The 12,512-nt window shown below is 48.8% G+C and overlaps 1 protein-coding gene across 1 annotated transcript in view; it reads left to right on the top strand.

Annotated features, from left to right (window-relative positions):
• Window positions 1–12,512, top strand: part of CDYL2 (chromodomain Y like 2) — a 170,730-nt gene that overhangs the window by 71,792 nt on the left and 86,426 nt on the right. The window lies entirely within an intron of this gene.

The following is a 12,512-nucleotide window of genomic DNA, read 5'->3' as shown; positions in this document are numbered from 1 at the left end:
TAGATGGTTTACGATTTTGCTCTGTGCTGGGGTCTGGTATCTGGGATGTTCCTTCCCTGGTTGCTTCTGAAAGGGTGTAGCTTAGGCACGCACACAGTCTTAGGCATGCAGACAGACCAACAGGGATGAGTGTGGTTTTAAACCTATCTTCCCAGGAGTATTGTAGTTTATTGTTCAGTCATGTTTGATCAGAGGTTATACTTAAACCCCTTGAATCAGTAAGGCGCCTACGCTTTGCTAATGGGTCCATTAGGCGAATGCTTTCAAGTCTGCTCCACATCCAGCTCTGATTGCTACTGAGTGGGCATAGCCTAACACATATGCCCGGGCCTCTGGATTTCCAGTGATGACTGTGATCCCAGAAGGTCCCTTCTTGATTATCCCCTTTCTCTGCTTCTCTCTTTTAAACTTATGACTTGTCTGTCATTTTGTGTATTCCTACTAGTTTCATGGAACTACTAGTCCCCTCTTAATTGCTTGCCATGAATATCTCCATTGTTTTCAACAATGTCCTTAGGCATGATCTTCTCCATGCTCTGTTCCAAATAACATCAGTTTGCCCAGGCCACTCCTGATGGCCTCTCTCCACTGGGGCAGAACCTCTATCCCACTGCAAGGCTAGGGGTGGGGACAGAAGCTCACATCTCCTGGAGTGACATTTATGCTGTATGCATGGACACTGGGGAAAGGATGATAGCCCCTGGTCTTCTCATTTGTCACAATGAGATTGCTATTGGTAAGTCACTACTGATTAAACTTTACACTTTGGACTTCGTTAGATTTTCCCTGACATCCTTTTTTTGATGTTGTTATTCCCAAATCGAGGGTTTTGGGGGCTGGTCAAGGAAAAAGATAGGATGGTAAGGTGTCAGTAGAACGCACAAGCTTTATTCCGGTGATGCTTTGACAGGTTTGCATGTGGAAGATACCCTTCACAGCGTGAGACTGTCCAGAGGCTATGGTAGACAGAGGTTGCTACTCAACGGGGAGAGCGGAGAACTCCCAGGGGAGAAGGGACAGGTGAAGGGGTATTGTTTCCCAGCCCAACAAAGTGTCTTTGGGTCAGAGACTTCCAAAGGGCAACAGGAGCCTGCGGTCTTTATAGTTACAGAGTTTATCTTACCTATCACCAGCAAATAATGGGCACAGTTTTGCAGAGTATTCAAAGCAAGCAGACTGTAAATGGCTGGAAACTGCTCATCTGGGCTATATTTAAAACAATTAGATGTGCAAGATTTCGAGTTTTGCACCATGAGCTTCACAACCTGCTATGAAGAAGTAAACAACCCAGAGGTCAGTAGACAGAGGCCGTCTCTGGCTCATTTATAGAACATAGGATCCCATCTAGGCTAACACATTACATTTAGTTGTCATGTCTTCTTGGCCTCCTCTGATCTGTGAGTTTCTCAGACTCTCCTCATTTCTGATGTTCTTGACAGTGTGGAGGAATACCCGGCAGGTATTTTTTGCATAGTGTCCCTCCGTTTAGGTTTGCCTGATATTTTCCTCATGATGAGACTGGGTGATGAGTTTTTACGAGGAAGACCCCAGAGGTGAAGTGCCTTTCTCATCACATCATCTCAAGGGTGCCTGCTGTCAACATGACTTGTCACTACTGGTGTTGACTTGATCACCTGGCTGAGGTCATGACTGTCTGGTTTTCTCCACTGTGATGGTTCTTTTCTTTTCATATGGAGCTCAGCCTACACTCAAGGGTGGGGAGCTAAGTGCCCCCTTCTTGATGGGGGAATATCTACATAAATTATTCAGAATTCCTCTCTATGGGAGATTTATCTCTTCTCCCTTAGTGGTCTAATTATTAGATCACCAATTGATATGATCAGATTCGTGGATATTTATTTTATAATCTTGGTTATCTGGTTATAAGCCACCACTGCATTATTTGTCGTGTTTGCTTTGTTGTTTCAGCTTTGGCCCCTGGATGCTCTTTCAGCTTGGCTCCTCTGTCCTTTTAATATGCCTCTACCCTCTCCCCCCTTTCCGGGTCACTTTTTTACCTATTGGTGTCACAAGATGCTCAAGGTTCATTTTGTCTATTCCCCGCCTCGCCCCTAGAATCAGCCAATTCTCCGAGGAGTCCTTGTTCCTTTTATTGGAGAAGGGTATCAGAACCAGGATCTGAACCCTAGATGTTATTAATCTGGTTTTTTTCATTTTACTTAAGCTAAAAATAGCTTCACTTCTTTGTTTTTTTAGATGCCTCAGCTGGTCTTTCATTCAATAAATATGTGTCGAATGCCAAGCTCTGTAGTTGAGACGTGTTTTTAGTTATTTAAAACTTGCTCTAAATAGAATTTTACTTTTTAATGTAATTAGAAATTCCTCCATAGTTTAATGTTATTTTAGTAAAGCATTATAATTACATTGGAGATAGGGTTGTACTATTGTTTGTTGCACTAAAAGCAATCTCTTTACAGACTCCTTCATTTCATTGCCAGTTTTAAAAACAAATTCTTTTTGGAAGCAAACATATGGATGAATATTGATTAGAGTCACTCAATACTCATCAAATAATTTTCAGTGTTCATGTGGAAAGTGTCAAATATACGCAAAAATAGGATATTGTACTGACCTTTCAAGGACTCGTTAGCCAACTTCTGCAGTTTGAACTCATGACCAGTCTTAATTCATCTGAACTTGACATTTTTTTCTGGATTAGCAAATCATTTTCGAACTTGAAATAGATGTCACTGCTTTTTTTTTTTTAATTGTCACCCATCTTCAGAATATGAAAGCTCGACGTCCCAGCATATTAGAAGCTTGTGGGTGGAATGATACCAAGAATGTTTGGGGCAGGTGAGGACTTGAAAAAATGGGGTTCACTCACCTGGACCCTAGAGAACTCTGATCTCCACTCCCCCAGAGCAGGGGGACACGTGCTTGTCACAAAAGCACACTACCCACCTGAGGCCGGCAGGCTTTCAGGAGAAGAATGTGCCAAGTATTTTCCAGTTCTTCCTGGGTTCAGGTTTCTCAGGTTAGTCGGACACTGACTTGCTTGAGCACTGCTGGGACTTCCGATACAGTTTAGGGCACGGTGACTGAGTAAAGTTCCTAAGCGTGGAAATGAGAATTTGACGTTTGTGGGCTGAGATTTGCAGAGAGTAGGGTGAGATTTGTTGACCGAGTCATTCAGTGAGATGTCCATTCTTGGATATCTACCGGGGACCAGGGGGACCTGGTGGGGACACGGCGGTGGACAGGACACACTTAGACCTTGCTACATGGGGCGTGCCGTCTACTGGTGAAAGGGGACAGTCACCATGAATCACAGATTGCCCATTATAACTTCAGTAAGTGTTGCAAGGGATAGAAGAGAGCGCTAAAAATATAGCATCCCTGATATAGGGTGTCAGGGAAGATACTCAGAGGAGGTGATGTTAAAGTGGGGACAAAAGGGTGGACAGGAGTTGGTGAGGCATATGTGAGTGTATGTGTGTGGGAACTGGGAATATTCAAGCCCCTTCTACCCCCAACATAGTCCGTTAATGTATTTACCTCACTTAACGAAGCCCCGTTCAACCCCAGCATCCAAAGGGATGATACCTACCCACAGAGACTCTGGAGTGGCCAAGAGCTCAGCATGTCCCAGGAACTGATAGAAGGCAGCACGGTTGGAGTGTGGTACCAGAGTGGGGCAGGCAGGCAGGCTCCAGACCATGGCTAATGCCATGGGCTGGGATAGGAAAGCTGGGTTTAGTTCCTAAGGCCATGGGAAACCACCCGGGGGCCTTTCGGAGTTGGCCACCGTGTGCCGAATGCATTGATAGGGCGTCAAGGCCGGAAGCAGGAAGACCTTGCAGGAGGCTGTGGCACAGGTCCAGGTGAGAGGTCTTGTGACTTGGTGTTGCAGAGAAGTGGGTATCTGTGAGATCTAATTCATAGAGTTCTTTTTAGCGTAGTGGCTTGCAGACTTTTTGAAAGTGAATCTCCCAAAAGAAACTTGCGTTGTGGACTCGGTACACAAATATGTGTGTATGTCTGTGTGTGTGAAACAATCGCTTCATAAAACATCGCCCCTTACTGCAAGCAAGGCGCACATACCCTTCATGCCATGCGTGTGTCATGTGTTTGAGGTGGATGGAGGGCCTTACAGGATCTTATGAGCCATGCTAATGAGAGGATCTTCACCTTGAATGAAGGAGGATGTCTCCAGAGTTTTCTTTTTCTTTTTTTCAAAATGTTTGTTTGTTTGTTTATTTATTTATTTATTTATTTATTTAGAGAGGAGAGAGAGAGAATGAACAGGGTAGGGGCAGAGAGAGAGAGAGAGAGAGAGAATGAGCAGGGTAGGGGCAGAGAGAGAGAATGAACAGGGTACGGGCAGAGAGAGAGAGAGAGAATGAGCAGCGTAGGGGCAGAGAGAGAGAGAGAGAGAATAGGCAGGGTAGGGGCAGAGAGAGAGAATGAGCAGGACAGGGGCAGAGAGAGAGAGAGAGAGAGAGAGAGAGAGAGAGAGAGAGAGAGAGAATGAATAGGGTAGGGGCAGAGAGAGAGAGAGAGAGAGAGAATGAACAGGGTAGGGGCAGAGAGAGAGAGAGAGAGAGAGAGAATGAGCAGGGTAGGGGCAGAGAGAGAGAGAATGAGCAGGGTAGCGGCAGAGAGAGAGAGAGAGAGAGAGAGAGAGAGAATGAATAGGGTAGGGGCAGAGAGAGAGAGAGAGAGAGAGAATGAGCAGGGTAGGGGCAGAGAGAGAGAGAATGAGCAGGGTAGCGGCAGAGAGAGAGAATGAGCAGGACAGGGGCAGAGAGAGAGAGAGAGAGAGAGAGAGAGAGAGAGAGAGAGAGAATGAACAGGGTAGGGGCAGAGAGAGAGAGAGAGAGAGAATGAACAGGGTAGGGGCAGAGAGAGAGAATGAGCAGGGTAGGGGCACAGAGAATGAGCAGGGTAGGGGCAGAGAGAGAGAGAATGAGCAGGGTAGCGGCAGAGAGAGAGAATGAGCAGGGCAGGGGCAGAGAGAGAGAGAGAGGGAGAGAGAATGAGCAGGGCAGGGGCAGAGAGAGAGAGAATGAGCAGGGCAGGGGCAGAGAGAGAGAGAGAGAGAAAGAGAGAGAGAGAGAGAGAGAGAGAGAGAGAGAGAGAGAGAACCCCAAGCAGGCTCCATGTTCAGTGCAGAGCCCGACGTGGGGCTCAATCTTATGATCGGGAGATCATGACCAGAGCTGAAATCAAGAGTCACATGCTCCAACGACGGAGCCACCTGGGCGCCCCTATCTCCAGAGTTTTAGAGCAGATGTGTTCTTTGAGAGAAAGAGCCGTCCTAGCACAGAAGTAAGAGCCCTGTGACAGGAACATGAAGACAGAAGTCATTTCTCTCAGCGCCCGCATCCTCCTTTTCTTCTTTGTTTCTGGCAGGGATCAGCAAACTGGTTAAGTTGAAGGGCAGAGAGTAATAAATATTTTCAGTTTTGCAGGCCATTCATTCTTTGTCCGCTGCTCGGTTCTGCCCTTGTGATGGCAAAGTGGCTGCATAGAGACAATATGTAAACAAACATTGGCGTGACTATGTTACACATAAAACTTTATTTACAAAAATAGGCCGTGGGCCAGATTTGCAGGCTGTGGTTTGCCAACCCCTCCGTGGGGAACAGAGGGGAGTAACCCACAGGATCGAGCAGAAAAGAGGAGGATTTGTGTAGGTAAAGTCAGGGAGGGAGGGCCGTTTGTCTCACCTCGTCCCCCAGTGGGATCCCAGCATCTGGAGTGTGGTGGTGCTTCCCAAGGCAGGGTGCATTCTGACCCTTGAGGTCAGCATCTGGTGAATCTGGGGTTCGGGAGGAGTTGGACTTAAGGTGCTTACTTAGCCACGTCCCATCTCCCAGCCTCAGAGTCAGCCACAGACAGGCTACAAACAGTAGATTGGATGTTTGGCTCGGCTCCTGAGGGCAGTGAGGCCAAAGCTGGACTTGATAACAGGCCAGGGATTAATTAATACAACCCTTCTGGGCAAAGCTCCCTACTCTCGGGGCCACGCACCGGGAATGCAGCCTTTGTGCCGGGAGACACAGCTCTTAGTAGGAGACCGCTCGAGACAGCTCTTGGGGCTGCTTTTCTTCTCTCCAGGAACTCCCGGACCTACGTCGCATACCTGCATGCACCCAGAGGCAGACGGTAAGCCTAAGCAGGTGCCGGAAGCTGGCACCGTGGCAGTTCAGGAGGCTCTAGAGGGAGGGTATACAGCACGCCTGTCGACCTTAGCAGGTCAGAGGCCTTCACCCTGCGGCAGGGTGGGGTCACGGCTCCAGGGCCCCTCTGTGCCTTTGCCCTTTCCCTCTGCTGTGCTCGTAGAAGCCCTTCTGACCCTCCAAGGGCCAAGTCCAGAGAGTTCTTCTTCATGGGAGACGACTCTTCCTGTCAAGGGTCAGCTTTCCTCTGTGGACTTCCTCAGCCCTTGGCGTGCTGGAGAGCTCAGGGTGATCTGGAGGGTGATGTCTCGGGTGCCAGTCTGCCTCCCGGAGTGGATTATAAGCTCTTGGAGTTCAGGGTTTGTGGGTCACGTACCCTTGGATTCTGCCTCCTAGCCCTGTATGTAGAGGGAACACAGTATATGGCAAAGCCAGCATGCTGTTTTGGAAAGGGCACAGGCTTGGGGACCTGCCAATGACTTCCTCTGTAACTTTGGGCGAGTTCATGGAACTTCTTTGAGCGTCAGCTTTCTAATATGCAAAATGGGCCTTATAAAGCCAGTATTATGTATGTTCTGAGGAAGACAGAGAAAATATACACGAAGCCCACAGAGCCATCCTGTTGCGGATCGTTTCGCTGTTGTTGCCCTGATGCGGTTTCTCATGAAAGGGAGCGGGAGTGTTCGGGGCATCTGAGTTCCTCGGGTAAATTCTGAGCATTGAGCACAGCCTTTGCTTTCACTGACTCTGAGACACCTTTGATTGTAAGGTGCTCTGTTATTTTACGTACCTGTAAACATTGGAATCACACCTCGATGCCCAGGCCATATCCCAAACCCAATTACATCAGTAATTTGGGGTTTGAGCATTGGTTTTCATTCGTTCATCCATTTATTCATTCTTGTCTTCTTTACTTACATTTTACTGGTATTTAAAAATTTTCAAGTATGTTTGTTTATTGAGAGAGAGACAGAGTGCGAGCGGAGGGAGGGACTGAGAGAGAGAGGGAGACACGGAAGCCGAAGCAGGCTCCAGGCTCTGAGCTGTCAGCACAAAGCCCGACACGGGGCTCGAAGTCACGAACCGGGAGATCGTGACCTGAGCCGCAGTTGGACGCCTAATGGACTGAGCCAGCCAGGCGCCCCTGTTGGTGTTTTAAAGACTCCCCAGGTGATGCCAATGTGCAGCCAAGAACCTCAGTACTAAAAAGAGTGCTGCTATCGATTATATGACGACTCAGTGCACTATCCCTGGGCACTTTTGTTTTCATTTGTTTACAGAGCTCTTTTAGAAGTTTCTTGAGCTCCTGAGGAGTTCCCTAGCCCCCTCGTCATCAGGGAGCATCTCCACAGGGGGCATTGGCATAGCCGGTAGGTACCGGCCCTGGGCAATGGTCGGAATCTCTCCCTGGCCTTGCCTGGTGCCTGGCCCCCCAGTGTGGAGTGGGGGTGGGGTGGGAGGCGCTCCTGGCCTTGGGTTCTGTGGGTGGTGGATGGGCGGATGGGCCACTTCCTCCAGTAGGTCCCAATGGAGGGATTCTCCTGCGGGACAGCGTTTTCTCTGCTCAGACCCGCTTGTGCCTTGGGAAAGAGCTCAGGCTTTAGTCAGTTTTGGGTTTGAATCCAGGCTCCAGGGTGTGACTGTAGGCAGACCCCTGAGTTTTGCTGAGCCTCGGTTTGCTCACCTATCAGCTGGGAACGAGAGCAGTGGTTACTGCCGAGGAATTCTTCGGGGAATCTGTGAGTTCCTGCACGTGAAGTCTTTCACGGTCCCCTGCACGTGGGGACAGCCAGAGGATGGCAGCGATCATTCTCCTCAGTGTTCTTGTCCTGGGGGGGGGGGGGGATCGTTCTCATCGCGATTTATTGTACTCCTGGTTTTGTTCGGGCCCTGGGGACACCGAGGAGGATGCCTCCGACTGCCTGCGAGCAGGTGACATTTTTCTGGGGTCGCAGCGGAAACGTGTGTGCCGTGTTCAGAGTCTCTTGAGTATGAGCACATCATCTCTCTGTGGCCACTTCCTCGTGATGATAAGATGTGGGTTCTCTCTGGTTATTTTAGTCTATTCTCTTATTCAAGATCAGTTACCCCCATAGTGACTCTAAAGAAAGCCTTTAAGCAACCACACACACTCCATTTCTGAAGTTGGTTGGGCTCTCAGGGTTTAATTTTAAAACCGGAAACGGTATTGCAAATATTACAAGCCCACTGCCGCGGTCACTCACTAACGAGCGAGTGTAGCTGCAGCCAACCCTCATTTGTGTACTGGCCTGGGAGGAAAATGCATCCTGGGGCCCAGGGAGAAATGCCCGGGGACTTGCATTTCGGGCAGCAGCGACTTGTTCAGAAGCCACACCGAAGGCACGGGTAGACAGTTCCTGGCAAAGTGCCCTCGACGTTGAAAGACTGTCAGCAGAGCACGGTGTTCCTTTGCTCTTTAGAAGAGCGCACACTCATCGCCCGAGTATTTCCTGTTGGGATCAAATGAAAACGACAACAAGGTTTGTTGGAGGCATTCATGTGCGTGGCTTGTTTGTGCACTGCCCGGTCATTGGGCACTAAATGGTGAGTGTTCGCAAACATGGCAGGAAGTAGCATCAACTCTGCACAGGCAAACCTAGTCCCTAGTCCTTGCTTCATTGGTTTCCTGGCATCCAGAGTTCTGGTGAGTGTCAGTGGTTTCCAGGATCCAGCATGGACCGGACGGGGAGGGAAGGGGAATGGAGGTGTGCTCCCAGAACCAGCTCAGTGCGTTCATCTCAGTCTGTGTGCATGTTATGTAGTCTCGGGGCCCTGGAGAAGCCCCAGTTCCCTCTCTTCCCACCTTTTGTTCTGTCATTAAAGGCTGGTAGCTTTACAGTATGGAGGCATGGGGGGCAGGGGACACTGTTGGCAAATGATCCAGCACGGGGAAAATGGATGGTGCTTTGGAAGCCCCCTGAATTAACGGTGTTTAGAGGCAGAAATGCCAGAGGAGGGCTGGGCTGGGAAAGAAGGTGAGCAAGGAAGACCTCGGTTTCCCCTTGGGCCGATTCTCTTGCCATAATCTCTGCGCAGACAGACACAAGCTGTGAGCAAGGTGCTTCCTGTCCTCCATGACTGCACAGCGTGAAGCTTGTTGGGGACGTCCTCCTTGTTTCCTGTCACTATGTCTAGCCTCCTAGGACAGATGGCAGCACGAAGGGGTTCAGGATTGGGATCCCAGGTGACCGTGGTTTCCTCCAGGGAGCTTGGGGTACGGATACTTGTTTGTCTCAATTTTGAGTTGCTGGCTGGTCCCCATATTGGAAAAGCAGGAACTGTCCACAGAGGTAAAAACAAAATTTATCGCATGCCAACGACTAGTGAGTGGTCTTGTTAAAATGAAGACTCGCAGACCCTATTCCCAGGTGATGATGCAGAAGATGAAAATGATGGTCATGATGATCTTGGCTTGTATTGAATCCCTAGTTCAAGCTCACGGTGGGTAAGGACTGCATCTGTCTTATGTAAGGCTCTATCTTCAGGGCCTCTCCTGGGCCTGGGACATAACAGGTGCTCATTCACTACTTGCCAAAAGAATGTTCTTCTCTTCAGAGGAGTTCTTTGGGAACCTCAGGAGCTCTTGCTCGGTTCTCTGGGAGCATTTAAGTTACCAAGCTCAGAACTTTGGTCTTGTTGCCTAGAACAATTCCGCCTGGCTTCCTGATTCTGCTCCTGGATCCCTGCATTGTTCCCTGACCCTAAGTCCTTGCCTCCTCTGTACCCTCCTTGTGTTTCCAGATCCCAGGCCCTGCCTTGCTCTGGTCAGTACCTTTCTTCGGGACTGGCATTCTGTCTCCACAAAGGCCTGGCTTCTGGGACCCTCTTACCTGGGCAGGTTTCCCCATGCCACCTGCTGGCCCACTGTTCTGGGTTCTCCATCCCATGACCCACCACCAACCATCTGCTGCTGAAGCCTTTGGCATCAGGTTAACACTGAACAGACTAGACTGAAGCTCTTTCAGCTACATCTTAGTATGTAGTGGCCAGTTCCGCTCCTGAGCCTGGCCAACTCTCCTCCAACCTGCCTTGCATCAGAGTGTAAATCAACTGTGTTTATGACGGTCGGGCGATATGGATCTCAGGTAGTGGGGTAGGTAGGCCTGGGTTCAACGGCTGGTCCTTGAGCAAGCACTTCAACCCTCCAAACGTCAGTTTCTACATCTGTAACTCTGGTATGATGGTCCTAACCTCTTCATCAGTGAATTGATGCGAAGAGCAAATGGATTTGTGCATGTCAGGTGCTTAGTGGCATGGTAGCCATGAGGTTGTCACTGTTTTGTCTGTTATGTGACAGTTTCTCATCCGTCTTTAAACAAGTTGTGAGTTTTACTTGCAGATTATTTTGACAGTTATTATGCATTAGCATTTTATTTTTTTCTAGCATTTATTTTTTTTATTAGCATTTAATTTGATTTTTTAAATGTTTATTTTTGAGCAAGAAAGAGAGACAGAGCACAAGCGGGGGAGGGGCAGAGAGGTGGGGAGACACAGAATCAGAAACAGGCTCCAGGCTGCCAGTGCGGGGCTCGAATCCACGAATGGTGAGATCATGACCTTAGCCAAAGTTGGACACTTAACTGCTGAGCCACCCAGGTGCCCCAACATTTTATTTTAAATTAGGTCCCTCGGTTTTGTGCAGAGCCAGAACAAAACCCATGTCTCACTCCCTGTGTGTTGATGTAGCAGTAAGAGCGTGAGCTTGGGGAACAGTCTTGGGTTACCCTACTGGCTTGGCCATGTGACCAACTCACTTAACCCCATCTGAGACTCAGTTGCTACATCTGTAAAGTGGGGATAATCACCTTTCATGGGTTTCTTGGGGTACTTCGGTGCCAGTGCTTGAAAAAGCACCCAATCTGCCCGGGACAACAGAGGCACATCACACATGTAGGGAGAGCTGGGCACCCTTTGTGCCTCTCTGTGAGTCCTTGTAGCGTTGTTTGGCCTTTCTGGTGAGAAACTGAATCGAAAAATGCCTTCCCGGTGCTCCCCTCTTTTGCCTTCACCGACCACACGGGAGAGCTGTTCTAACAGCCGTGTCACATTTTGCATGCCAGGGAGTCTCTGGTATATGATCGAGATTCCTCCCCCACCACCCTGCATTCACTTGTATGCCCTGTTATTTGCACCCTTGTAATGAATTAATCGCCTAATTATCAGCTTCCTGTCTGTCTTCTACATACCGTGGACAACCCCCAGGGTCAGGGGCCTCATCTCTCCACTCCATGTGCCCAGCATGTCTCATGAATGCCTCCCTGATAGTGGAGAACACCTGAGAAGGGATCCGGCTCAGTCTCCAATTTTCCACGGAGGTTTGCGCTTCTTGGCTCCAAGAGGGGCAAACAGCCTCCTTAGATGGCGCCCTGGTAGAATCTTGGAAGGAGGGCCGGGGGCTTTCGAATGCCCCACCTCAGGCTACCTGTGTCTCTGTTGGCCTCTCTTTGAGGCAGTGGCTGTGTTCAATGTTTTACCATTAGGGTATCTTAGTGTAGCGCCATCAGGAAATTCAGTCCCCCTTGGACTGTAAGATGGGGCCCACCGAAAATAGTGAGGTGGGAAAGAACCGTTGATGTTCAAGATCATCATAGAAGACGCACAAGATAGTCCAGGATTCTGTGTAATCCCGAAGGTGAAGCTGCTGGGTGTAAGGTTGGTTAGTTAGGAGTGGCTAGCCTCCACACTCTGTGTCATCTGGACTATCTCCATCCATCCATCCATCCATCCATCCATCCATCCATCCATCCAGTTACCCACTCATCTGTCTTATATATATTCATCTTCTCATCTATGCATCCATCTATGTGTCCATTTGTCCATTCATCCATTCATTTACTCTTTTATCCATCCATCCATCCATCCATCCATCCATCCATCCATCCATCCGTTATAGGATTTTGAGTATCTACTGTATATCAGGAGCCATGCTACGTACTGGCATATTGGGTGAGCAAAAACAGACATATACTCTTGTGAGCAGTGGGTAGAACCTACAATAATCAAATAGTCCTACTAAAGGATGCATAATTATGAAGCAGCAAGTGCTTGAGGCAAAGGACATTTAGGAAGGATTCTTATTATGGGGAGCCACAGAGGAGGCTCCTTTCTGTGGAAGTGATATTTGAGCTGGTTTAAGAATAGGGAGCTAATAGTTACTGAGTGCTTTTTATATGCTAGGTCCTGTTGCAATTGTTTTTACCTAAGTTACAAGTATTAACTCTTTTGTCCTCATAATGACCCCATGAAGCAGCAATGATTATCATCCCCAGGAGCAACTGAAACACAGAGATGTTTAGGTCTCTGCCCCGCCCTCCCCCCTGGGGCATAACTACAAGTCATTGGCAG

This window comes from Prionailurus bengalensis, chromosome E2, assembly GCF_016509475.1.
Source record: "Prionailurus bengalensis isolate Pbe53 chromosome E2, Fcat_Pben_1.1_paternal_pri, whole genome shotgun sequence".
NCBI classification, from domain to species: domain Eukaryota; kingdom Metazoa; phylum Chordata; class Mammalia; order Carnivora; family Felidae; genus Prionailurus; species Prionailurus bengalensis.
This window is presented reverse-complemented; position numbering and strand designations above follow the sequence as displayed.